This window comes from Bubalus bubalis, chromosome 17 (genome assembly GCF_019923935.1).
Source record: "Bubalus bubalis isolate 160015118507 breed Murrah chromosome 17, NDDB_SH_1, whole genome shotgun sequence".
Lineage (NCBI taxonomy): Eukaryota > Metazoa > Chordata > Mammalia > Artiodactyla > Bovidae > Bubalus > Bubalus bubalis.
In genome coordinates, this window is record NC_059173.1 from 6,340,276 (window position 1) to 6,367,903 (window position 27,628).

General features: G+C 53.9%; 3 long non-coding RNA genes across 5 annotated transcripts; 1 reads left to right on the forward strand and 2 right to left on the reverse strand.

The window, feature by feature from the left end:
- Positions 1-474: 474 nt before the first annotated feature.
- Positions 475-3,162, forward strand: LOC112579903. The gene is made up of 2 exons (XR_003104184.2): positions 475-778; positions 3,025-3,162. It is a non-coding gene; the product is annotated as an uncharacterized LOC112579903 (long non-coding RNA).
- An 813-nt stretch (positions 3,163-3,975) lies between these two features.
- On the reverse strand, positions 3,976-5,784 carry LOC102410383. Of its 2 annotated transcripts, none has more exons than XR_327314.3 (4): positions 5,651-5,784; positions 4,964-5,017; positions 4,639-4,723; positions 3,976-4,208 (listed from the first exon to the last, which is right to left on the reverse strand). It is a non-coding gene; the product is annotated as an uncharacterized LOC102410383 (long non-coding RNA). The 2 variants fall into 2 exon arrangements; XR_003104181.2 differs by having other exon boundaries at positions 4,639-4,728.
- A 33-nt stretch (positions 5,785-5,817) lies between these two features.
- On the reverse strand, positions 5,818-12,986 carry LOC123327542. 2 transcript variants are annotated; one of them, XR_003104182.3, is made up of 3 exons: positions 12,849-12,986; positions 8,049-8,291; positions 5,818-6,534 (listed from the first exon to the last, which is right to left on the reverse strand). It is a non-coding gene; the product is annotated as an uncharacterized LOC123327542 (long non-coding RNA). The 2 variants fall into 2 exon arrangements; XR_006545481.2 differs by having other exon boundaries at positions 8,049-8,135; positions 12,849-12,977.
- Between the last annotated feature and the right edge of the window lie 14,642 nt (positions 12,987-27,628).

Here is a 27,628-nt window from a genome sequence, read left to right on the forward strand (position 1 = left end):
GACCAGCCTAGGACGTCTGCTTGCCAAAAGGAGGGGGGAACTAGCCCCCCACGGGGGCCCAGAGCTCGGCAGGGCTGGGGTTAGTAAGAAGAGAAAACAGGGTTAGTAGGGACTGGGTTAGTAAGTCAGAGCACAGCACCAGCGGACAGGGGCACCTCAGCAGACACACACGGGAGTCGCTAGGAGAAAAGGAAGAACACACTCGGGTCCGTTAGTTGGTTAGGGGAGGGTAGTCGGGGTGCAGTTGAGGCCCCCCGCCCCGGGATTAGACGGGTTAGTAATTGAACAAAAGAACTGCCTATGGGGAAAAAGCTGAGGAGAGGAAGAGTGTGGGGAAAGACACAGTTAAGGGTTCAAAGCAAGTGTCTGGCCCCAGGCAGAGGGGTCTGTGTGCAAACCACCTAGAGGGACCAGGGCCTGCCAGGGGACCCGATGGGTCAGGTTTTCTGGGCCTCCCGCCCCCACCTCGCATAAATGTGGATTAAGTATCTGCCATGTATCAAGAACTCTATCCTCCTGGGAATGCTCACGGCCGCCTGGGAGGTGGCCTCCCATTCCACTGCCGAGGAAACGGACTCAGAGAGGCGGGGTGACTCGCTCTCCAAGTCCGCCCCCCCACACCCCCGCCACAGCAGGAAGCGGCAGAGTTGGCAAGTCCTGTTTGCGCGCCCGGTCCTGGAATGTGGGTCTGCACAGAGATCCCAGGCCACGGGCAGGGCCTTCCGGAGCCTCGTCTGCCCCCACATCCCCACCCCTGGGAAGGCCCGTGAGCTGCGAGGTTAGTAGGGTCTGGCTGCGGGGGGGTTAGTAGGGCATGCTCGGGCCTGGTTAGTGGGTTAGTTGGTTGGCAGAAGGCCAGGCACCTCGCCACACGCCACAGCGTCCCGGCCGAGCCCTGGGTTAGTAGGTTAATCCCACCATGCAACACTGCCCCAGCCACATCTCCAGAGGCCGCCCGCCCCCACCAGCCAGGGAGCCGGGCCTGACCAGGACAGGGGGTCTGCCGCCAGCGCCTCAGCCCCGCCCCCAGGATAAGACTGTCCACGTGGACCCTGCCCAAAAGAATCGGGGTCCCTGCTTCTGGGCGGTGGGCTTCGGGGCCCCTCCCCCAGCCACTTCAGATCCCCGAAAATGGACCCTGCTGGTCCTGGCTGGAAAGACCCCCTGCCTGGTCCTGGTCACCACTTCCCAGAAGGCTGGATCCTGTCACACTCAGGCACACGCACACACGCACATACCAGCATCTTCTCACAAAAGGTCTGATACCCCAGAGTCACTGGCTCCAGTGGACAGGTCCCTCTGTCCCCCACCACCAGGCATCTGGCTACCCCCACCGCTGGCCGGCCCTTCCTGCAAACGCCCTAGCCGTGTAGAGCTCCCCTGACTCCTGCAGCCGAGTTCAGACTTGCCGGCCCCAGGGAAAGAGCTGCCTTGCCAGCCACTGCTCCGGAGCACCTGGGTGTGCCCTAGTGTCATCCCTATCACGGTTATCATTCTCCCGCGGAAACCCCAGCCTAGACTCTCTGCGGTTCTAAATGATGCTCCTTAAGAAAAGGGTTTTGTTGCCAGTAAAGCTTGGGGGAAAACACTTAGTCCTCTGTCTGTCCTTGAGTATTCACAATTCCCATCAGCGCTTTTACAGGCTCTGATAAGTCCTGCACTACGGAAACCTACTGAATTTTAATTTCTTTTTTTTTTTTTTTAAGACCAATGACATCTCTTATAACTTACTTTGGGAATCTCTTACCTAATTTCCCTTGGAAAACTCTCAGCTTAGCCACATCTTTCTCATCCTCCCAAGATCCTGACTGGTTCAGCCTCCCTGGGAAGCCTTTCCAGCCTACTCTGGGGTCTCCCTCCCACCCACCCACCTGTACCCTCAGAACTTGTGCCTCAGGAGACTCTTTTCTGCCCCATCCGCTCATTCTCTGTGTGGACTGGTTTTCTCCCGCTTGGCATGGCTGTAAAACCCTGCCAGCTTGAATCATGGCTGTATCTGCACTTATATCCCCCTCAAATGAGCAGCACAGGGAAGGACTCATAGTAGGTGCTCAATTCTGATGAGAAGGGTAGATACTAAATTCCCCAGGAAGCATTCAGAGCTACTGTGGAGGCCATGCCATGCAGTAGATTCCTTGACCTGATTAGAGAGGGATATTAAAAATATAAGAGGGAAAGGCTTCCCTGGCAGTCCAGGGGTTAAGACTGCACTCTCAGCACCAGGGGCACAGAACCCTTGGTCCAGGAACTAAGATCCCACATGCCACCCCGTACAGCCAAAAACAAACAAACAAAAAGATACACCTGGGGAAGCACTGGTCAGAAACGCCTCTGGATCAAAGATGCAGAGTTTACAGTCCAGGGTGCCCAAAAGAGAGAAGCCCTAAATCCAAACTCCCAGACAGACGGGAGTGTTTATTGAGCACCTACTAAGAGTCAAGCACTGTGCCAGCTGTGAGATCTCACTGACTTCTCCCTGTGCCCCGCTCCCCGGGTGAGCTGATGGTTCCTGCTTCAGAGTGGCAATCGGACTCACAGGGGTGAGGTGACTTGCCCAAGGTTGCACGTCAGAGCAGAACCCTCAGGCTCCAAAGCCCAGGCTCTTCACAGGACCCTCCTCTCCCAGGGGCTCCTCTCCACTGCTCTGGGTTTGGCCAATTCCGTGTCTCTCCAAGGGCCCCAGGGCCTCCCTCGCACAGGACCTGCCACACCGTTTCTGCTTCCCATTCTCTGCTTCTCCTTCCCTTCCCCATCAGGGATGAGAATTCGAAAGGGTATATGGCTCCAGCTTCCAGGTTTGTGGTGACCACCTGCCAGGGACTGAATTGTGTCTCCCTCTAAATTCATAGCCCCGATGTGACTATATTTGGAGGTAGGGCTTTGGCATAGGCAATTAAGGCTAAATGAGGTCATAAGGATGAGGCCCTAACCCCATAGGACCGGTGCCCTTATAGGAAAGGGAAGAGATGCCTGATATCTATTTCTCTCCTCTCACACACACCATCTCTCTCTGCGTACGCACAGAGAGAAGGCCATGTAAGAATACAGCGAGAAGGTTCTGTCTGCCGGCCAAGGAGATATGCCTCACAACCTGCCATCTTGGTCTGGGACTTCCAGCCTCCAGAACTATAAGAAAATACATTTCTGCAGTTCGGCCATCCAGGAGTGGAGTTCTGTTATGACAGCGTCCCTTCCTGCCCCAGGAAAAGGACGTCAGGCTCTTGAGCTTCTCCGGGGAAGGCCATGGCCGCCCTCCTGCAAGCACTGAGGCCGGCCCCTCAGTGGGGGGACTGGAGAAAGGGAGGGCGTGTGAGTGAGCCCACAGCCCCGTGATGGGGAAGCTGTACCTGTATGGAGCCTACCCTGCCCGCCTCTGCTTCCCAGGGATGGGGGTGACCAGGAGCAGGAGCCTGAGACTGGGCCAGGGTGAGGCTGATTCCAGACTGTCCCCTTTGGATGTCAGGAGCCAGGCCCAGGGTCTGTCTCCTCACAAGCCCCTTGGCTGGGGTCTTCTCCTCTCTTGGAAACCCTCCCCTTTCAGGATAGTCCCTCCCAGAGCTCCACAGCATTAGAAGAAGGCCCAAGCTCCCCCGAGGCCTAGACTGCCTCCTCCTGGTGACCATCAGGGAGAGAAGCAAGGAAGAAGAACCCCAGAAGCCCCCGGAAAAATGGGAATCACTCACACGCAAAGGGCGCAAAACAGACTCCAGCCCACCGACTCCCCGAGCTGCGTCCACCCTCCACCCCACTGGCAGCTCGTCCCTGACGCCCATCCGCAGGTTCCTGCCCCCATCCTGCAGGTCCTGTGAGACCCAGCCTTGCCGAGGGTGTGGTCAGTGGGGCCTGGACCCAGGCCAAGCTCCGCCTGGTCACCGGCAGGGATGGGAGGAGCAGTGAGGCCCTCACGGGGTCAGGAAGGGCCCCCAGCCCTGGACAGGGGCGGGGACAGGCAGGCAGGTCCAGGGAGATGCAGAAGGGATGGATGATGGGCTGCCAGCCTCCCTCACGCTCCGCCACTGTCCTCGGCCAAGCACCAACCAGGAGGGGCCTTTATCCAGGGGAGGCCCAGGAGTTAGGAAGGATGAGATCTTCGGGGAGCTGTCCAGGGTTCCAGAAAACCAGCGAAGACTGCTCCCTGTGCCACCACCGCCAGAGTCCAGGAGGAGAGCGGGCCACGAGTCCTAGAGATGCAGCCGGGGCAGCGCCGCCTGGAGGGGGCACAGCAAGTGAGGAGGGGGGCCCGGCCTCCACCCGAGGCTAACCCACACCTGGTGGGGACACCCTCAGAGACCCCCGTCTCCCTCCCGTGCCGCCAATGCTGAGACAGGGTAGGGCAGGGGCCTTGGATGCTAGTAACGCATATAGAAGGCGCCCCGCCTTAACAGGGCCAGCAGGGGGTATGGAAGCAACAGAGAGCACCCAGAGCTGGCCCTGCGGGCATCACAGGTGGATAAGAAGCAAGGGTCCAGGGGGGGCAGAAAGGGCCTTCAGAGTCCTCGGGAGGCTTGACATTCCTGCTGGGGGAGGGGGCTCTGCACCACCCTTTGCCAGCACACACACACACACACACACACATGCACACCTCCCAGTACGGGGAGCTCATTCCCTCACAGAGATGGTGATAAAGCACATTCTTACACGAAGATCTGAGAGGGCAGGACCACATCGCACGTTGACCTCCGGATCCTCAGTTTCTATCCAAGAGAAGGCACTCGGTCCACATCTGCGCTGAATGAAAGCACGTGCTGAAATCTGTGCCGTGGACCTGCCCGCCATGGTCGTGACTCAGGCCCACCACCTCCACCAAGACCCCACACAACAAGCCTTCCAGCCCCCCAGCTCCCAGCAGGAGCATTTAGGCCGGGCCTGGGTACCCAGGGAAGGGCCCGGGTCGGGGGAACAGTCATCCGCCAGGAAACTGAACTCAGTGGAACCCCCTCCCCCACCCCCTGCCCAGGCTTACCTGGCAGTGCCCTGATCCCAGCTCCTACCCCACGGAGACCCCCATAGGCCCATCCTGGAAGACAAAAGAGCTGACCGCAACACAGGAGAAAACTGCACCCAGGCCCCTCCCCAGCCCGGGCCAGACCTCTCTGCTAAGGAGACAGCCCCTGCCCGGGACCCAGGGAGGCTGGGCCCAGGCACACCACCCCCACCTCCCTTCCCCTACCCAGAAAACCTTTCGCTTCCCAGAACACCTCCCTGTTCCCTGCCAACAGGAACATGGGACCCTGGAGAGAGCAGGGCAAGCTCAGCTTGAGTGAGAGCGTGGAGCAGGGCGAGAAGCTGGACATCTGATCCCAGCTCCACCATCCCGGGTCACGCTGGACCGGCGGCCCCTCCCTCCGGGTCCCAGGGTCCTCCCAGTCCAGACATTCCCCTGAAGTGCAGCAACCACCCGCAGCTTGAGGCAGAGGATGGGAAGCAGAAGGCCCAACTTCAGTTATCTTTCTGCCCCACTCCCCCCCCACCCTCATCTCCTATCCTCTTTTCTGATGCCCCAGAAAAAGAAAACGTGGGGAGCCAGATGGTGGGCTGGGGCTCTTTAGCGACATCCCCATGTCTGCAGTGTGGAGAAGACCAGAGAATGCCCACACATCCTGAGCCAGGACCAGCTCCCAGGCTTTTCTTCTAGTGACAGCTAAGCTACCTTAGGGCTTCCCCGGCGGCTAGTGGTAAAGAATCCGCCTGCTAATGCAGGAGACGAGATGCAGGTTGGATCCCTGGGTCAGGAGGATTCCCTGAAAAGGAAATGGCAACCCACTCCAGTATTCTTGCCTGGGAAATCCCACGGACGAAGGAGGTACAGTTCGTGGGATGGCAAAGAGTCAGACACGATTTAGGGACTAAACAACAAACAGCGACAAAGTTATCTTCACCCAGTGGCAGGCTCGGCCCGTTCACCGCATCTCCAGAGCTTGCTGTCAGCACCTGGACTTGGGGGCCCGGGCCCAGAGCAGGAGAGGTACTCAGACCCTTAAACCAAGAAGCATGTGCCCAGGGGTCACAGTGTCGAGGTCCCCACTTGACTGCCAGGCAAGAAAAGGAGCCCTAGCCAAGTTTTATAAATATGATGACAGAGGACAAGAACCAAGAAGGGAAGGGCCAGCCCAAATCACCAGGAGTCCCCAGTCTCCTCCTGACACCAGATCTACAGGTTCTCAAGATGAAGTTACCAAACTCAGCTCCTCAGAAGTCCCTGAGGGTGGAGTTTGTAAAATACTAGCCTTGATGTCAAAAGTGGGGTAGGAAAATTACTCTCTGGGGCCCCATAAAATGGGGACAAGCTTTTTCTTTGTGTCTTAGGGATAGGAAAGCAAAAGAGCTGGAGCGCTGATTTCTCCTTGGACTTGGGGATTCAGGGATGCTGTACTTTGCTCCACCGACCAGTAGAGGGCAGGAGAGGGCAGGCTGGTAGGCTGTGAGCTGGGAAGTTTGAATACTTATCTGCAAGGCTGCTTCCCAGAGTGGTCCTGAACATCTCCAAGAACCCGGATATTCCCTTCCTTCTCCTCTGTCTCAGGGTCTTGCACTCTGTGAACAGACCCTGCACCACTCAGAGGAACATTGTTTAAACACAATAACAACCCTTTCCCCTGACCCTGTGAACCCAGACTCCCTGATATGAATAAATCAACGGAGGTTTCAGTGGAAACTTCAGCTCCTGCATCAAGCTGACAGTTGTTTAGGAGGGTATAAAGGGCTCTGAGGTCAAACAAACATGAGTGAGATGATGGCTTCCAGACCCATGTCCCCAACGTGTGACTCAAGGCTAATTATTTTCAAAGGCTCAGCCAGTGTCTGGCGCACAGGGTGTGTTTCCAAAAATTATCCTCCCCAGTTAATGATTTAAACTTTGAATAAATCTTTCAGTAACACTGATGGGCCATATTTATCCTGCAGGGTTAATAAGCCTGCCGGGGCGGCGGGTGTATATACCCCACTTAGGAAGCACAGATCAAATATAAATCCCGTCTTGCTGGACGGATAAGCAAGCTTGTAGTTGTTGGTAGTCCAGACATATAGTATTAATAAAATCTCCTCAGCAATAAAAAGGAACGAGCTATTGCTACAGACTATGACAAGGACAAACTTCAAAAATAGTACAACTGGGTGAAGGAAGCCAGGCCCAAGATAGGCTGTATGATTTCCATTTACATGAAATGTCCAGAAAAGGCGAACCTATACAGACAAAGCAGACCAGAGGCTGCCGAGGATTAAGAGTGGGCTGGGGATTAGCGCTAAATGGGGTGAGGGATCTTATGGGGCCAGTGGAAGTGTTTTAAAACGGAGTTGTAGTGATGGGTGCAGAACTTAGTAAAATGACGAAAACTCACTGAACTGTGCGCTCACAGTGGGTGAGTTATACGATATGCCTCCCTGAAGTTAGACCCAGAAAAGGGGGCTGAATTGCTGACAACAAACAATGGCAAGTTTAAACCTCAAAAACATTATGCTGAGCAAAAAAAAAAAAAAAAAAGCCAAGCACAAACGCGTCCCTAATGATGAAACTTTAGGGAAAACGTCAACTCTGTAGACACAGAAAGCAGCTCAGTGGTTTCCTGAGGCTAGGAGGTGATTTACCAGGGGAACTTTCAGGGTGATGCAACTGTCTGATATCTTGATTGTGGTGGTGGCCACACCGATGTGTACCTTTATCAATATTGAAATGTATGCTTTAAATGATTGCATTTTATGGCATATAAATGACATGGCCTCAGTATAGTTCACTTCAAAAATCATCTAGAACTGATGACAGAGGGCAAGACTCAAGAAGGGTCAGGCCAAAGGCCCCACAGAGACCTGGTGGTGGGCTCCCAGGTCCCAGCGTCTCAGGTCCCATTACTCCACAACAGATCCCCACCCCACCCCTACTTCAAGGTCAGGAGTCCCATCAGGGAGGCCTTGATTGAGGGACTGGACCCCAGAGAACCTCTGAAATCTACAAGTTTTCTCCCACACATGTGGGTTTCATGGTGGACCTGACCACACAGCTTGAGACTGGCCTCCCCCACCCCAGGAGCACACAGAAGGAGGGGAAGGGTCACCTTGGTTACTCCTTTGATGCTGGTAGGATCACGGCGGCCACATGAATGTGTCTGGAACCATACGGGTAGGCAGGGAGATGCCTCCAGCTGTCATCGAGAGAGAAGGAAAGATGGGGTGGGAAATGTAGCCGTGGGTGCGGTGGAGAGTAGACGCCAAAGATGGTGGGAAATGTAGCCATGGATGCACTGGAGAGTAGATGCCAGCCTGTGTTCTGAAATCACAGCATTTGCCAAAATGCTCTCCTGGGATGCAGATGGGAAGAGAAATGAGAAACCACAAGGCATCTTGGTGGGGCCAGTGCCAACCAGAACACCCAAAGGTGCTGGAAAGCACATGGGCTTCCGGCCCTGCTCTGGCACCTTGAGCAGCTGCATCGCTTCTCAAGCTGGTCCCCTCATCCACACAATGGGGGTACTAATGGCGCCTGCCATACAGGGGTTGTTGTGAGGATTACATGAGTAATGTAATGGTAACTAGTATCTCTTAGCTTGCATTCTCTTCTTTTCTTACACTGTTATGACTACCATTGTCCACACTGCTCATGAATACCATCCACAGATACTCAATTTCCCCCCTACACTCTGCGCTGATCATTGTAATGGAGGAAAAGCGGCCAGGGAAACGCATTTGGTTGCATTTTAGGATCCCTCTGGGTTTGAGGGCTTTTTTTTTTTTTTTCCTGACTCTGGAATAAAATAGCTGCTCAGAGAGCTGAGGCATCAGAGAGACGCTGGCCTACATTGCTGTGGATGAGCGAGTGCTGGGGGATGATGGCAGCCCCTGGGAATAAGAGCGTGTGAAAGGCGCCTTGTGGCAGACTTGTGGAGGAAGAGAGGCTTCTGCACACGCGCACAGCACTGTATCCAGACACATTCCAATACAAACCTACACAAAAGGGGAGCTTCAGTATCCACACCTTTCTCAAACAAGGGGACCCCTGAGCTGCGGGTACAGGGGATTGCCTTTACCTGAGAAAACAATGGGTTAGATTTTTTTACTCCCATTTTACAGATGAGGAAACTGAGGTTCAGAGTCCAGTGCCTTGCTCCAAGATCACCCAGCAAGAAAATGATGCAGCTGGATTCTAACCAGGCCTATTGAGGCCCTAAGGGAGAGAAGGCTTCTGTTCAGATATGGGGGTGGGGGTTAAACAAGAAAAGACCCGGAAGGGCTGTATCAAATGCAAACACTGGTCATCAGTGTTACTGTGAGAGAACTCACGATAACTGCTAAAGCATCTGGGTCAGTTTATTCCAGTGGCTTCCATGGTCTTGAGGCAACTGATTATGTTCCCTTTTAGGAGAAGAGGTAGCATACTGGAGTAGTTTCAAATACACACTTCAGAGCCAGACTAGTTCTAGACTCAAATCCTGACTCTACAACTAACCTGCTGTCTGACCCTGAGCCAATCACTTCACCTCTCTTAGCCTCCAGTTCCCATCTGTAGTGCCCAATTCTCAGCCTTTCCGTGGGGTCTCCAAGCAGCAACTCCCAGCAAGAACTTTGGTTAACAAATGGTAGCTGGAGTTGGTTACCATTAATCATCTACTCCACACCTCTGAGCACAGGTTAGCTCAGCCCCTCCCTCCCCTCCATGACTCACCCAGTAGCTTCCAGAGGGGCCCACCTGGCACCCCAGGGGAGCAAGCGACACCTGCCTTGTCTGATCCGGTCAGCCTGGCGAGGGACGAGGGGACAGATGTCACCCTCAGCCAGCCTTTGCCTCTACTGAGCATGGCTGGCTATTGTTCCACAGAGCTCCAGCTGACAGATGAGCTGTGCCTCAAAGATGAGGGAAGGATCCCTTCTAAACAAAGGGCTAGCCTTTAAGTTGTTCCCCAGCCCATTGAGCCTGCACAATGGCCCCAGTGCCCCAGAAATACCACTGTTCAAACAGCCTGAGGTCCACCCAGGAGAGAAACCAACAAGCCCAATACAAATGAAAGCACATAACTAGATGTCTCTACAAGATTCACGGGCAGTAGAAGTGACCTGAGCTGAGAGTGGATTGCACTAAAGCAGCCATGTCTCTACTGGGTGTTGGGCACTTTACACACACGGGTTCAGAGCCTCACAATCACCTTTTAAGGACAAGAATTATGATTCCCACTTTGCAGATGAGGAGACTGAGGCTCAGAAAGGGAAACGACTTCCTCCTGAAACTGACACAGAGCATAGGGTGGGGGGAGGATTCGCACACAGATCCCTGTAACTCAGCGCCTTCTATTTCTACCACAGTAGGCTGCCTGGAGGAGGGATCAACTCAAAGAGCAGAATCCTGCCCTGGGCAAGAGCAGGGATGAGGTCCAGAGAAAGGATCCTTAAGAGGAAGATTTTAAAAACAACTGGCAGGACCAATAATAAGGAGACACCAACCCTGTTAACAGGGATTTCTGCCAAGGGCATAAAAATATGGAGAAACTCCTCTGATGAAACCTTTTAAAAGCATTATACACAGAGCACAAATTCACTTAGTATTTTCAAGAACAGAAAATATACTGCAGGGAAATATGTGAAAACGGTAAAAAGAGTAGTTATTCTTGGATGATGAAATTTTGGACTTTTCATCCCTTTTGTTTTCAGTGTTTTCCAAATCTTCTACAATTATCACGCATTCGTTTAAACTTACTATGTTCATCTTAAAGATCACCAAAAAAATTTTATGTTTGAATTCATTTTGAATACCAGTAGAGAGAGTGGTCCTTCTAAATCTCGTGGTAAGTTACGGTTCCTTTGAGCGACTCCAAAGAATTCACCTCTCTCCTCCCTGAAGGAGTGATGAGATGGACCAAAAATGCAGCAAGAAGGTATAGGGTTGATTTCAGAGACTTTCTCAATGGCCAGCATCATTAAATAACAAAATAGGTGGGCAAGGGAGCCATAGGGATGTTACCCTTAAAACGGGCTTCCCAGGTGGCTCAGACAGTAAAGAATATGCCTACAATGCAGGAGACCGGGGGTTCGATCCCTGGGTGGGGAATTCAATACTTGGGTCAGAAATTTGGTCCTCGGGTTGGAAATGGGTCAGGAAGATCCCCTGGAGAAGAGAATGGCAACCCAAACTCCAGTATTCTTGCCTGGAGAATTTCATGGACAGAGGAGTCTGGTGGGCTACACAGTCCATGGGTTTGCCAAGAGTTGGATACCCTCAAAATTTTTTCAACATGAAATTAACCAACCTCAGTGTGGGATGAGCTTGAGGCCACCTAACGCTAACCTCTGCCCAAGTGTCCCGGGGATACGTTTTTACCCAGAGTGGTTCTGGGCCGGGGGTGAGGGGAGAGGTCTGACCATCTGCCCGATGAAGAGGAGGAAGGGGTCTGAGTAAACCTCCAGATGCCCAGCCCCACCCTAGCCCTGCTGACTCATCCCCTGGCCACGTGGCCCGGACATCTGCCGTACCTGAAGCAACGCCCCTAAAGTCTGAGAACCGCTGTCCTCAGGTTTCCCAGTCTATCGAGTGGAATTACTCATCCCTCCCCTCCCCCACCAGCCCCGGCAATCGCGAAGCTCCCCGGCTCTCCCAGATGGGGACCGCTTTTCGGTCGTTCGAAGGAGCCGCTGGGCCCCGGGTCTCACTCGGTTTGAGGCTGAGCACCGAGAAAAACAAAGCCGTTCTCTCCCCGCCCCTCCCCGCACTAGCACCTCCTCCCTCCCCCCGCCCCACCCCCAGCAGCAGGTGGGGGCGGTTTCCCCGCGCCCGCACTGCAGTGGGGTGAGGGCGCCAGCAGTCCCGTCGCAGGGCAGCCCCCGGCCTGGAGCCCCCGAGGATGGGGGTGGGGGCATACGGAGCCCCCAGCTTCCCTCACGGCCGAGAAGCAGTGTCTCCAGCCGAGGGTCCTCCAGTGGGAGAGAGCAGAGATCGGGCCCCCTCCCTCCCAAATCCCCAGCCTCTCTAGAGAATGTATGGGAGAGATGTGGGCGGGGGGAGCTGGGGGTTCTGGGGTCTCTGCAGACCCATTTAAGGATACAACGTGGGCTATCTGGATTCAAACATACCTGGCTGTGTGACCTTGGACCTGTCGCTAACCTTCTCTGGAGCTCAGTTTCTTCATCTTTAAAATGGGACACTTACCACCTCCGGGGACTGTTGTGAACAGGCATGCAAAGCACTAAGCTGTTGCTAGCAGAGAGCTCTCCTCGACCTGATGTATTATTATTATTATTATCATTATCGATACCATTATTCTTCTCATTGAAGAGGTTTTCCGGCCCTCTGCATCCCTTTGGACACCGGACATCTGGCATTTGAGTCCCGAAGTGGAGAATTGGCAGGCGCCAGGGTTGGGGGTTTTGGGGGGGGGGGGTGGCTAGGTATCAAACAACGGGGGCGGGGGGCTCAAGAACCCTGCATCCCATCCCATCCCCCACCTCCAGCTCTGAGACCACGGAGGGGCCCTCGAAGGCTTGGCTGGTTCTGGCGGACGGAAAGGTTCAGGGGGACTGACGCCTCCTGTTCTGTCCGGTAGCGGGGGGGAAGGGAGGGTCTTTGTTTCCCTTCAGATCATGACTGCAAGACCCCCATGGGCGCTAGACTCGCATTGCAAACTCCCCCCATTCTTGCCCAAGCCCCACCCAGCCCGGGGTCGGCTGCATTTGACAACAGCGGACTGGTGAGGCTCTTCGTCCAACAAATGAGGGCAGCTTCAGGCAAGGTTTGCCACCCCAGGCAAGGTTTGTCCCAGCCAGGGACCCTGGGACCTACCCTCGACGCCAGCCTCGGGGAAATTAGGCTGTTCCCGGCGCGCAGACAAGGATGCTTGGGCAGGGAGGGCTGTTAGAACGGGTCGGCGGCTTACCTCGGGTCCGCGGTCTTGCGGCGCCAGTGCAGAGAGCTCTTTGTGCCCCGGCTCACAGCGCAGAACTGGGGGAGCCCCTGCAGGCGCCTCCCATCGCAAACTCCTCCCCGCCCTCGTCCGCAGCCTCCCTCCCGCCGGTCCCCCGAGCGCAGCCGGCGTAGTCTTTGTAGCTGCTGCAGCGCCCATGAAATTTTAATGCGGGAGCGGCTGGCGGGCGGAGGCGCCCCACCCCCGGCCCTCCCCTCGGCCCTCCCCCCGTCTCCCCGCGCCCCTGCAACCCCACACCCTACCCTTCACCCCGTCCCGGGGGTCGGGGTCTGAGTTGAGGGTGCGGCCGGGTATGGAGGCAGCGCACTGACACCCCCGCGGCACAAAGAGGCGAGCGGGGCAGCGCGCTCGGCCTCCCGCATCCCAGCCCGCGGCGCTGCCATGGCAACGCTTGCCAGGCTGAACTGGACCAAGGATGGAGAGGCTAGCCGCGCGCTACTGCGGACTGGGGGAGTAGACGCCTGGAGCCGGGGCGGGGGGAAGAGGGTGGAGTGCCTCTCGGTTGACCTGCACGGCTTGGCTGTATGCCTCTCTATTAACCCCGCCCGTGGTCGTGGTGGAGTCAAGACCTGAACCCCCGTCTGAGACCTCACAGGCTTGCTCGTGCCACTACACCACTTGGCCTAACAACTTAGAGGTGTGGCTTTTTTCCCCTCGCCTGCCCACTCCTTCCTAGCTACTATTTTTTCTCTAGAGCAGTAAACGGTAAAGAATCTGCGGCAATGCGGGAGACCTGAGTTCGATCCCTGGGTGGGGAAGAGCCCCTGGAGAAGGAAATGACAACCCATTCCAGTATTCTTGCCTGGGAAATCCCATGGACAGAGGAGCCTGGCGGGCTACAGTCCCTAGGGTCACAAAAGTGTCGACATGACTTAGCGACTAAGCAACAGCAAGAGTGTTAGAAAATGGTCCCAGAGCAGTCGCTCTGACCGGGTCCCAGAGAAGCACCATTACATCACCTGGAAACTCGTTAGCAATGGAGATTCTCTGGCCTCTCCGCAGAGCTACTGGATCAAAAACTCAGGCATAGAGGCCCAGAGATCTGTGTTTTAACAAGCCCTCCAGGGGATGCTGACGCTTGAGAACCACTGTCCCAGGCCATTCCGGTGGCCTCCACAGCCAGCTATCCTGTGTCAGTTATATCCATGCCCCTTGGTGGATGACCTGAGGCAAGTCACTCCCTTCCTGAGACTCAGTTTCCTAGACTCCAAAGTAGAGGTAATATTGGAACTCACCTCATATAGGGTCGTGTGGGCTAAATGCAGGAATACCTGTGGGGAGAGAAGCTTAGGACTGCCTGGCACTTAGTAAGGGCTCAAAACACATTTTAATTCCTACAATACTATGATATCTCCTTTCATTTTCACATATATTATTTATCATCTGCATATATTATTTATCATCTCCACAGCTCCAAAAAGGACGTTAAGACTCAGAGAGGCAGCAAGAGCTGCCCAGTTTCCTGGTAAGGGATCCAGGTGGGATTTGAACCCACTAGCTCAGGTCCCAGATTAAATAGTGATTAACTAAACTACACATCTCTTGCTGGGACCATCCCCCCCACCAGCCTTGATCTTCAGAAAATCCAGACCCAACTCAACAAAACCTAGAGCACATTTCCAATGTGCACAGCCAAGGCCACTGCAGGAACTATGCAGATGCCAGGGCAGGACCCAGATTCTGCCTTCACCCCAACAGAGCCAGCAGTCCCACCGCATAAGCAAGACTCATGTGGAGCTGTTAGAGAAAAGTCAAGGTGGGCGTCCGGGCACAGCGTGGCCCCAGAGTCCACAGCCAAACCCCTGTCATCACAGGCCTACGGCTCACCCTGCATCATGGGACCACACACGAAAGAGGAAATGGGGTTCAGCATGATGCTCTAAATGAACACGGGATGCATAGGGGTCACTCTTTAAAAAATACAAAAATAGTATTCCCAAGCACCACCTTTTCCATAATCAGTTCCCAAATTCTCCTGAGGATCCACCCATCATTTCCAATATTTATTTGGGGGAAAAAAAGTTGACACTTGCCACTCTCAAATTTTCAATGCTTCTCCTGTTTTCTGGGGCTTCCCAGAGATGAATGATAAAGGATCCATGATTCTATTTCCAAGCAACCTTGTTTCCAGGGATATCTTTCCCAGGAGGGCAGTGGGAGGAAGAGGGGAGCAAAGGAAATAATCAGAAGCTGCCGTGGGCTCGCTGGGAAGACTGTGTCTAAGTGAGGTGGGTTCAGCGTAAGCCATAGACTGAGTGATGCCAAAGAGGACAGACCCCATGTCCAGCAGATACAGGAACCTGCGAAGCATGGTCCTGCCTGCTACCCTCAGTCCCTGGTTCTCTGATTTCTTTATGTCAGATAGCTCAAACTGGCTGTCCCGAGGGATTCAGTTGGTCCCTTGCCTTTTCTCTGTCCACCTGCAGAGCACCTTTGCAGTGAATAAAAACTTCCTTGGAATTTGCCATTATCCTGGGAATGGGCAGGACCCACAGTGGCCTCCGTCATCTCCTTTAATGCTCCAGGTGCTGCCGCCACCTCCTCTGGGGCCCACGTCTAGTCTGATGTCTATGGAGAGCTGGCATCCTTCTTGTCTCCGATCCTCACCTTATCCTGCGGGTAGACCCAGGTCGTGGCAGGGTCCTCCCCCAAAATAGTCAAATGTCATTCTCACCACAACTCGCCAAGAGCCCCAGCCTCCAGGGGGCATTTACAGTGTTACCCTGGGCCCCTGGGGGGCCCACAAGCTGATAAGAGCACCAGATGGCACGCCAGAGGGAAGTGTCAGTGTCTTCTGCCTCTCTTGAAAGTGGCTTGAGCATCTTAGAATGAAGTGCCTGTCGCCATGGCAACAGGAAGAGGTGCCGTCATCCCGGAGATGCATTTCAGCATATAGCTGCCTCCTGTAAGCTGGCCCAGGTGGTTGCCTCACCTGTTTTCATGAGGCTCTGTGAGCTAGGCAGTTTGGGGCTCATCAAGCTTTTACCCCTCTACCCCGCAGTCCAAGATTTCCCAAGAATTCTGACAGGGGTAACATGTCCAGGAAAAACTCTGATTTCTCTTTCCCTGGAGAAACTCAGGTAGCCCAGGTGGCCAGGGTTCCAATTCCAACTCTATCTTCAGCCTGCCTGGTGCCTCTGAGTTCTCACCCTACTGTGCCTCCTTTTAAATTAAAAAAAAATTTTTTTATTTTATTGAAGCATAGTTGATTTGCGATGTTGTGTTAATTTCTGCTGTCCAGCAAAGTGATTCAGTTATAGATCTGAACATTCTTTTTCGTATTTTTTCTGCTATGGTTTATCAGAGGATATCGAATCTAGTCTCACGTGCTGTACAGCAGGTCTTGGTTGTTCATCCATCCTGTATATATATACTAGTTTGCATCTGCTAATCCCAGACTCCCGATCCTGCCCTCCCACCCCTTGTCAAGCACAAATGTGTTCTCTGTGACTGTGAATCTGTTTTTGGTTCATAACTATGTTCATTTATGTTGTATTTTAGAGTCCACATATACGTGATATCATATATGTTTGTCTTTCTCTGTTTGACTTATTTAACTCAATATGATCATCTCTGGGTCTATGCAGGTTGCTGCAAATAGCATTATTTCTTTTTCGTGGCTGAGTAATATTCCATTTAACTATGTACCGCATCTTTATCCGTGCATCTGCTGATGGACATTGAAGTTGCTTCCGTCTTGGCTCTTGTGAATAGTGCTGCTGTGAACATAGGGGCACATGTATCTTTTTGAATTACAGTTTTGTCTGGGTGTGTGCCCAGGAATGGGATTGCTGGATCATATGGCAACCCTATTTTTAGTTTGTTTCAGAATCCTCCATACTGTTTTCCATAGTGGCTGCACCTAAAAAAAAAAAAATTGGGTGAATTTCACATAACTGAAACCGATCGCTTTAAAGCAAGCAGTTCAGTGGCATTTGTTTCTTATTTTTGACTGTGCTGGGTCTTCACTGCTGCGTGCAGGCTCTCGGCTAGCAGGGGCTGCTGTTTGTTGAGGTGGCTCCTCTCGCTGGGAAGCACTGGCTCTACGGCACCAACTCAGTGGCTGTGGTGCCTGGGCTTAGCTGCTCCGCGGTGTGTGGGGTCTTCTGAGACCAGGGATCGAGCCCACGTCTTCCACATCGGCAGACGGATTCTTTACCACTGAGCCACCGGGGAAGTCCAGTTCCGCGGCATTCAGCACTTTCCCAGTGGTGTGCAATGACCGCCTCTATCTAGTTCCGAACCATGTTCATCCCCTCCAAGTAATAACCTGCACCCGTTAAGTAGTTCTTCCCCAGCCTCCCCCCTGCCCCAGGCCCTGGCAACCCTGAATCTATGTCCTGTCTCTTATGGATGTGCCTTTTCTGGTTATTTCAAATAAATGGAAGCATAAGATATGTGTCCTTTAGGTTCCGGCTTATTTCACCCAGCATAATGTTTTTGAGGTTTACCCACGTCGTCACACATACCAGCACTGGGTTCCTTGTTATGGCCGAATCATATTCCATTGTATGGTTACACCATAATCTGTGTGCCCATCCGTCCGTTGATGGACACGTGGGTTATTTCTACCTTTCGGCAATTGTGGATGCTGCTGCTGTGAACATGTGTAAACAGGATTTGTCTGAGTCCCTCTTTCCAAGCCTTTCAGGTACACGCTTCTCTGCACCTTGTTTTCTTTCATTTGCTCCCCCAGCCATGCACCTGACCCCCTGACCCTGCACTGACCCCCCGACCCTGCACTGACCCCTCAGCCATGCACCTGACCCCCCCGACCCTGAACCTGACCCCCCAACCCTGCACTGACCCCCGACCCTGCACCTGGTCAGGGCATCCTGGAGACGGGGTGAGGTGGGCTTCACCACCTTGTTACCTGAACTAGTCACACAAACCCTCCTCCCCCAGTGCCGCCTCTCTGCCTGGCCACACCTGCCGTATCCTCTAAGGAAGGGCTCTGGGAAGAGCCAGATTTCATCTGCCCTCCAGCCAAGCTATTAACGGAGCCTGTGTGCCTCCATCCGGGCCTCGGGGGAGCTTCTCTCTGACAGCTGTTCCCCGAGCCAGCAGCTCAGCTCCCAGGCTCACTCAGAGAGAAATTTCATTTTGACTCATCAAAGCAGCTATCGATGCTGGGATGAGGGTGCTGCTGCTGCTGCTGCTAAGTCACTTCAGTCGTGTCCGACTCTGTGTGACCCCATAGATGGCAGCCCGCCAGGCTCCTCCGTCCCTGGGATTCTCCAGGCAAGAACACTGGAGTGGGTTGCCATTTCCTTCTCCAATGCATGAAAGTGAAAAGTGAAAGTGAACTCGCTCAGTTGTGTCCGACTCTTTGCAACCCCATGGGCTACAGCCTACCAGGCTCCTCCATCCATGGAATTTTCCAGGCAAGAGGGATGAGGGTGGAGCTCCCTAAATTCAGGGGAAAGTGCTCGTACTGCAGAGGAGAGCCGCGTGTGGCATGGCCCCGAAAAGCGTATGCCCTTCAACGTTCCCGGCAACCTCCCTCTCCCCACCCCACCCCCTGTCATCACCTTCAGAAGCAATGAACTTACCCCCCTCCACTAACTTGACACTGTTCAAGGGCTTTGCCCACATCCCCCACCCCCAGCATCCTCTGAGGAAATGTCAATATCATCTCCATCTGATAAGGAGAGCCAGGCTCAGAGAGGGGGCGTGATTTACCCCAGGTCAGCCAGCTAGAAAGTGCTGAAGCGGAGATTCAGGCTCAGCACTGTTTCCAAAAGCTGCGCTCAGAATCACTGAATAAAAACCATCTGCATTCACGCTCACCCAATCCTTCCCCTAGAAAGGATGCTCTGGCCTGCAGTCAGCTGGCCGCCACCACCTTGCTAGGGACACTTTGGGGTCCATTCACCGCCCTGCCCTGGGCATGCACAGCAGTGGTTAATATCCTGCTCAGTCCAGGAGGGACATTATTGGCTCAGCATCATTGCCACGGATGAGTAGAGTTCCGTGTTTTCCAGTCTTTTCTCTGTTCTGCCCCCAGGGGCTGCCTTCAAGCACAAAGGCCGGCAGTGCCGCTAGATAAAGCGTGGACAGGAGTATGAGCCTGGACTGTCCAAGATACAGACTCTGCGACAAGGATTCACGTGCTCGTAGTTGACTTGGGAGCTGATCCCAGGGTGAAGCAGACGAGTTGGAGAGTAGACTAACGGAGGAAGAAGGAAGACCGAAGGGCCAGACTGGGTGGATCAGTGAGGGCATCGCTCTGCTAGGGCTGCCGTAACAGAATGCCACAGACAGGGGCCTTCAGCCACAGGAACTTATCTTCTCAACGTTCTGAAGGCTGGAAGGCCAAGGTCAAAGTGACACCAGGGCTGGTGTCTCCCGAGGCCTCTCCCTGCGGCTTGCAGAAGGCCGCCTTCTCCCTGTGTCCCCAGCGGGCCGCTCGTCTTTGTGTACAGCCCTGGTCTTATCCGAACCCCAGTCCTATGGGATCAGGGCCCCACTCTCTGGCCTCACTTAATCTCCGTGACCTCCATAAGGGCCCTATCTCCAGATACAGTCGCACTGGGGTCATACTCAATTCCACCTATGACATACTCAATTCTCCCACTGGCATGTGGGAGACACATGCCAGTCTGTAACAAGAAGAGAGTGGTTGTGGCCGCTGCCCTGCTGAGGTGCTCTGATAGGTGGGGCATGCCTGAGCTGTCCGATGTGAGGTCCAGGGAATCAGGGCACCTGCCCCCAACTCTCACCCGGCGTGGTTGAAGGATGTTCCCCACGCATCAACCCCTCGCCTCCTCCAGGCTGCCCCAGGCTCACACCCAACAGATGCCCTTGGCCAGAGACAGCAGTCAGCAGGGAGTCACGGGGCCCACAGCACAGAGCCACCGGGGTGCCCGGGCACGGTGAGGGTCCCGGGGACACACCATGGGGTATGCTGCCTACTCCCATCAACCACCACTGCCCAATCCTGCCCAGCAGAGCCCACCCTGCCCTCCACGAATCCAAGGTCTCCCCAGTTTGAGAAGCTTCCACCCTCTGGGTGCCAACCTGGCATATGCTGGTGAGTAATACAGAGCCCCCCCCCAACCTCCCTGAAGCTCCCACCTAGACAGGGAAAGAGCAGAAGTCACGGGGAGCAATGCCATCATGACGAAGTTCAGGGTACTTGGGAGAATTTATATTTTAATAACCCAACTCATCTTTCAGGTCAGTAAAAGGCCTACTGAGTGCCAGAAACTGTACCGGGGACTGAGAACTGAAAGTCACAGGAAGTATAACTATTCCTTTTTAGAACCTTTTCAGTTTCAAGCGGCAGAAAAATAAGTCCAGCGCTGCAGCTGTTTCAGGCATAGCTGTATCCAGGTGTCCAGGCAACATTACCAGGCGTCCATCTTTCTCCAGTGAGGAGGCACTCACCAGGCACTGCCAGGCTCTCTGCCACCCGGCTCTTTGTTTCTTTTCTCTACCTTCCTCTCAGCTCAATTGGCAGCCGAGAAATGGATGCTGGAGTCAGGCCGACGTGAGTTGGAATCTGCCCTTTACTCATGATGTGACATTGCTCTAGGCCTCAGTTTCTTCTTCTATAAAAGGGGCACAACACAACCTGTCTTGCAGGGCTTTCAGAACAGTTAAGTGATTTGATTGCCGAAAAGACATGGCATGGTCAGTAAATATCCCCCTGCCCACCTCTCTCCTCTATTGAAGAACCATTAGAGACTAAGACCCGGAGTTCTTAGTCCCGAGGAATTATGATAAATGGGTCTCAGAAAGTCCACAGACATCAACCCTGTCTGCAGGGCATGTAAGTAGCAAGTCCCGTCCACAGCTCATCTGCTCTCACACGTGCGCATCCAAGCTGTTGGCTCAACCCAGTATAGGTTGGTGTGGACCCCACACCACACTCGTGGTCGCCTTCTTTACCATCACCACCCACAGGACCTGAAGGTGTACCCTTGACTTTATGGACCCCCCGATCAGTTGTCCTTTGAGGAAGAGACCATCGAACCGGCAAGGTTTGGGGTTAACTGGTGTCCCCCAGCTTCTTTGTTTGCAGGGCCCGGAGCAAGGCTCGGAGACCAAGCGGCCTTACCCGAGGTCACAAGAGACTTACCCATCCCCACCTGGCTCTTTGTTCTGCTAGGGTCAGCCCCTGCCCCCTTCCACTTTGAACGGGCGCGTGCGTGTGTGTGTGTGCATGTGTGTGCATGTGCGTGCGTGTGTGTGCATGTGTGTGCGTGTGTGTGTGTGTGTGCATGTGTGTGTGCGTGTGTGTGTGCTGTGCGGGCCTGCCTCTCTGTGTCCTGTTCCTGCTGCTCCTTTGTCTGCGCTTTTGTGTCCAGACAACAGAGAAGGCGGGCAGCGTGTGCGCCATTCTCACCCAGCCCATCTCGTGATCCGTCTGCAAACAGACGCCCCGCACCTGCTCCCCAGCCTCCCCAGCCGCCCCAGCAGGTGCTGCAGCCGGCCAGCCTCTCCCCATCCTGCCCGCCCTCCCAGCCCATTTCTTCTCCTGTAAGGGCAGATGCTGGCAGAGCCAGGGAGGGGCCGGAAGGAACTGAAAAGAGGGAGACGTTCCCTGCAGAGCCTCACGCCCAGACCCGGTGTGCCCGCAGCCCCATCAATGCATGCTCTGCACGTTCGCCAAACCCTCCTCACCCCACCCACTGCCACCAGGCTCTCTGCCTCCATCACCCCCGCCTGGGACCTTCGGCTTCCCTCGGTCTGCTCCCCTCACTCCAGCCAGAAGAGTCTTGAAATGCAAAACTGACCTCATTACCCCCCTAGCCCACAGCCCTTCAGGGTCGCAGGATGAAGAGTAAGCGCCTTGCCTTCCTGGCAAGGTCCTGCCTTGGCTGATTCCTGCTGACGGTCCCACGTCCATCCCTCACCACACTCCTGCTCCACTTGCCACCCGGCCCACCCCACCCCGGCCCCTCCCGAGTGTCTTTGTCTTGGACAAGGACACTTGGAGAAGGGGTGAAACCTTCTCCAGCCTCCTGGTCAAAGTCGAGGCCATTTGTTACACACATTCCTTGATTGACCCATGTCCCGCCCCTTCAGGGCTGCTTTTAGTTTGAGATTACATAGCTATTTGTTTGTCTGTGTGTACACACACACACACACACACACACCAGCTCGTGAGAACCTTTATGGGAGGAACCTGCTGTTTTTCCACCATCGCACCACCAGAGCTTCCCCCGGGGTCTGACTCACAGGTGGCCCTCCATGTATGTTGGTCAAAAGAAGGTGTAAACCTTCAGGTGTAAACGCTGCAGTTCTGGAACGCTTCTCAGAAACCATTTTATAGATGGACAAACAGAGACCCAGAGAAGGAAAGTGACTCACCCAAGGCTTTGTTGCAATGCAGCCATGCTGATGGTATAACCTGTGTCTGCCTACCAAAGGTCACCCTCTCCTTTAGAAGCCAATCAAACAGCTCAAGTGCCCACGCTGAGATGGCTGCAGAGACGCTGTCCCCTTGCCAGAACTTGTCTGCCTTTGTGAGTTAGTGGTTGTATCCTCATCCCTTGCTCCAAACACCTGCTGCCGTCGCCTTGAGGCCCTCTCACTGGGTCCTCCCTTTCCTGCAGCCCATCATCTCCTCCCCTGACTCAGACGCTGTGTGAACCCCATCCTCACCGATCTCCAGAACAGAAGCAAATTCAAAGCTCTTGAAGAAGATGACTAAGGAAATTCGGGGCAAATAATAACAGTCACTGAGCATTTGCTGTGTTCCAGCTCCTGGGCTAAACGCTCAAAGTGCAATGGCCATAACAGCCCATGGTACCAGTACTGATATTATCCCCATTTTATAGACAAGGAAATTGAAGCTGAGGGACACAGCTAGGAGGTGTCTGAACCAAGATTCAGCCCCAGCAGCCTGCATCCAGATCTGGCCCCGTTACACCTTCCCAGGCTCTCCGAGTGCCCCCTGCACTGGTCTGGGACCAGCAGCCCATGCAGTCCTCCCTGCCTCCCCCAGCCCCATCTCCCTACCTCCCCACCCCTACGCGGCCACGCCGCAGCCATTCTGAAGGAACAGCGCATTCTTTATTTATGAGATGCATCTGGACTCTCTGCAGATCGGCTGGGAATGCTGCGGCGTCTGCAGGCAGGAGGCAGAAAGTTCTGGAGACCAGAAGTCCTCCAGGAGGTAGCCAGGGGCAGGGCTCAGGGCACCAGACTCTAGCAAGGGCGCCCAGTGGGTCTGCAGAGCACAGAGTGGGGCTGGAGGCAAAGTGATCCGAGCTTTGAATCCTCTTTGCATCCCAGCCTGCCCCAGGCAAGCAGCAGAGAGCCCGGGGCGGGGTGGCGGCACAGAGATGGGAAACAGGCAGGCACTGGGCATCTCCACAGACTCCCACAAAACTCTACAGGGCAGGGGTTCTTGTGCCCACTTTATAGGGGAGGAAATCAAGGCCTGTAGAAGGTAGGAAGCTCTTTCTGAATTTTTAACCCTGCTTTGTCAGCCCACAAAGAAGGGAATTAAAGTGGTTTATTGGGCTTCCCTGGTGGCTCAGATGGTAAAGAATGCCTACAATGCGGGAGACCTGGGTTCGGTCCATGGGTCAGGAAGATCCCCTGGAGAAGGGAATGGCTAGCCACTCCAGTATTCTTGCCTGGAGAATCCCATGGACAGAGGAGCCTGGCGGGCTACAGTCCATGAGGTTGCAAAGAGTCAGACACGACTGAGTGACTAACACACACACACACACACACACAAGATGGCTTATAAGCATGCCCTCAGGGGCCTCCCTGGTGGTCCAGTGTTTAAGAATCTGCCTTGAAATGCTTAGGACACCATTTCGATCCCTGATCTGGGAAGACCCCGAATGCTGGGCAGCAGTTAAGCCTGTGCGTCACAACCACTGAGCCCACACACTGCAATTACTGAAGCCTGCGCCCCGTAGAGCCCGTGCTCCACAGCAAGAGACGCCACTGCAGTGACAAGCCGTGCCCTGCAACGAAGGAAGCCCCTGCTCGCTGCAAGCAGAGAAAGCCCTTGTGACGCAATGAAGGCCCACCACAGCCAAAAAATAAATAAATATTTTTTTTAATTCAAAAATTATTTAAAAAAGATTAAGGATGCCCTCAAGCCCAGGCAGAAAACTAAATATACAATAGAGAAAATGAGGCTCACAGAAAGGAATATGGAGTCAGGGATTAAGCTCCTCCTCCAAATGCCTGCCACCTGGTCCTGGTGGCGAGTTGCTAGTGGTGGATTGTACTTTGGTCCCGAGCATCCTGGCAGTCAAGGCAAAGAGGGAATGCAGTTCCTTTCGAAGGTATCCAAGGTCTACAAGGAGAAAGGAAGTTAGAGACACAGGTGTGGCAGAGAAACAGAGGAGGAACGTCAGGCCCCTAATCAAATCTCAGATTCCAAAATTCCTAGAAATTGTCCCACCAATCCGTATTCCACCACCCCTTTCCCTACACGACCTGCCCCAGGGTAGAACGGTTTCCTGACAGCCTCTAGGAGGTGTGTTTTCACATGTGACCACCAGGTGGCGGTGCGGCGCAGGTCTCGGGTGGAAGTTTGTTAGATTCCCAAGGTGGCCCAGTGGGCTGGAGGGGCCGGGAAGCGCCTGAGCTACCTTGGTGAACTAGTGTGGAGCCTTCGGTTGAACCTCAATGAAGAAATCGGTCTCAGGCTAGGTCAGACTGCACTGCTTCCTCACAGAGGAAGGAGGAAGAGCCCTGGCCAGAGTGTCAGGAGTCCTGGTTTTGAGTCTCAGCCCTGCGTCCCATTTTCTGTGCAAAAAAGCACATTCATTTGCACGTGCGAACCTGTCTTCCTACCTGAGCAAGGGGTTGATAACGCCTTGCTGGGGGAAGAGGAGACGGAGCCAGCGATGGAGAGATCGTGGTCACTAAGGTCAAGAACAGCCAGGGGGTGTTGGCGGGGGTGGGGGGGGGGAGTGAAAGAACAAGAGTTTCTAAGATACAGGTGAGAAAAAAGGGGCCCAAAGGGGGCCCAAAAGGAAAGCCACCAGGGCTCCTAGTTAGTGACAAGGAGAGGAAGTGGTCAACGCTTCTGTTTCTTCTCATGGGTTTAGGGATTTAGGGGAGTTCAAAAAGCCAGGACTTGTTCAAGTGTCGATGACAAACCCATCTTAAAACATCTTAAAAGAAAAAATAAAAACACAAGGAGAAGGTGTTTTTCGGTTCATGTGATAAACAGCGCAGAGGGTATGTGCATAACAGGATGGTGGGACTCATTTCTGGCCGCTAGGGCTTCCCCTGCCTTGGTTTTGCTTTCATATTGCCTTCGAAGGCAAGTCCCAATCTCACACCTGTCACTTCACAAGCCTAGCGCGTAGAAAGCGTCTCCTTCCAAATGGTCCCCAAGTTCCAGAGCAGCCTCTCATTGGCTCCCCCTGGATCACATGCCCATCCCTTGGACCAATCACGGTGACTGTTACCTGGCCCGCCGGTGTTCTCCTCACCTCTGGAATCAGGCGAGTCCTCCGCGGACTGGACCCGGAGAGGGAGACGGGCGATGCTCTAAAGTGAAACTGGGGTGAAAAGGGCAGACTGTCACCTCCAGGAGGAAGCAGTCACAACCCGCAGGACTGCCTCCCCCACGTTTTTGTATCGAGAAGATTCAGGAGCATGAGGCAGGAAAAGAGCCTCCTCGCCCTGAGATATTTCCCCTCTACCAGTCAGTTAGGCGATGGGCAAACAGCCCTAAGAAGTAGGGATCGGGGGCCACCACCCATCGTGGGGGCTTGTGCCAGACTCAGCTTCCCATCCCAGTGGGGCGCGCGGGTGGAGTGGGGGCTTCTGGGCTAAAGTCCCTCAGTTAGTGAGATGGGGGCGGCGGCTGAGTGCCTGGCCCTGTGACCAGCTCGAAGCAGACCTCAGTAGGTGCCATTTCTTAACAAAGGGCTGCGGTGATGAGCTCCGTTACTGGAGCCGTCCTTGCTCTGGTCCTTGTTGATGATGAACAGGTGCTCCACAGCATACGCTTCTGGCAGGATTCAGGAAAAAGCCCCCTTGCCAGGTCTCGCTCACCCTCCTCTCCCTCTCTTTGCCCTCCCTCCGATCCTCCCTCTCATAGACACACTCGAGACGTGTGAGATCTTCCGCTTCTTGCCTCCTCTCATTCTGGGTGGTTTCTTTACTTTCTGTCTTACTGTCCCACCATCATCCTTGTCAGGGCCTCTGTGCTCCGGGGGTGGGGGGTGGGGGAGAAAGTGATTCATTAAGTGTGAGGACCCTGTAGACCAGAGGAAGGACGAGACAGGTAGGCAGGAGGCTTCGGAGCAGCCTCGTGGATAGTGCTTGCTGCGGGGCCTTAGACAAGTCCCTTTCCCTCTCTGGGCCAAAAGGATGTTGGCGTGAGACCTGCTGTAGTCCCAGACCCTGTGGTGGGTCACGTGCACCACGTGTGGGGTTCTGCGTGACTGGTGTTCTGTGCATAACACTCACTTCTGAACAAACACCATCAATAATTCAAGTGCCCCTTCCTTTATAACCTAGGAGAATTGGTCTTCTGGCAAGATAGGAAAAATAATTTCACGCTCCCTTTCCTCCCCTCCCGTGATCACCTCTGACAAATTGTCTCTTTATTGCCTGTCACTCCAGCCATCATCTCACATCTGGGGTTCCATTTTTTATAGTTGCCAGCCTCACTCTGGCTCTGACTGGGACTGGCTTTTAACAGGGCTGCCATCAGATTCCAGTGAGGCTCTCCCCATTCTTTCACTCGGCAAATATGGCCTGCTTTGACCCCCTAGGGACCCACAGCTTACTTAGGATAGATGAGAAGGTTCCCGGTTATTCATACTAAAGTGTAAGGGGCTACTTTCTTAACTCTTTCAAAGGAGGACATGAACCTAGCAATTTACTGTTTACAAATCCCATTGTGCCTAGTATCTCTTTAATGCCCCCTGAAGCTTTATACAACCCACAGTGAGCTCAATGCTCTTGAGGGCTGGGTGACCTCAGGCAAGTAGCTTGACCTCTCTGAGCCTCTGAGCCTCAAGTTCTTGATGAGTTTTATGGGGATAATAATAATATCAAGGAGTTACTGTGAGGTTCAAATTATATCCCAGATGAAAGAAACCAAGGGAATGTATATCATCAATTTTATCATCCTTGTTATTGTTATGAGGAAGGTTGTAAGGGGGTTGGGGTAAAGACAGAGGACTATCAGAGTGAAAAGACAGAGAAAGTTAAAGCATTACTAATAACAATACTGAGAACGATACCGACAACTTCCACAAAGTTTTCTTGAGAGATTATCGAGCGCCTGGTGTATGTTCTGGGCACAGGCATATATAATATTTCCTTTAACTTTTCACAAGCAAAGGGGTGGGTATTGTGTTTCCCCGGTTAACAGACAAGAAAACTGAGGTGACAAGCTGGTAAGCCCAGGATGCGTGTCCACGCTGTGATGGCCTCTGTTCCCAGGGGTGGTACCAATTCAGAACTATCAGGGTCAGACAGTCACTCCCTGTGGAAGGTACAGCTTTAGGGGTATGACTTCCCTACACCCAGTGCTTGCTAGGGGCTCAGAGTGGAGACATTTCTAGGTGGAAAATGGTGACCAGACCCAACCCTCATCCAAGGCCTCAGCAAAACCTCAGAATCCGCAGAGACCGACTTCAGGCCCCCTCTCTAAATTGTCCTCAGCCCTATGTCTTCCTAATGCCCATTCCCTAGGACTGACCCTGAGACCACGTCCTGGACCGTATCCTTGCTCCCATAGCAACACTTAGCATCTCTGCAGTGCCCTTCCTAAAGTCCTGCCAAAC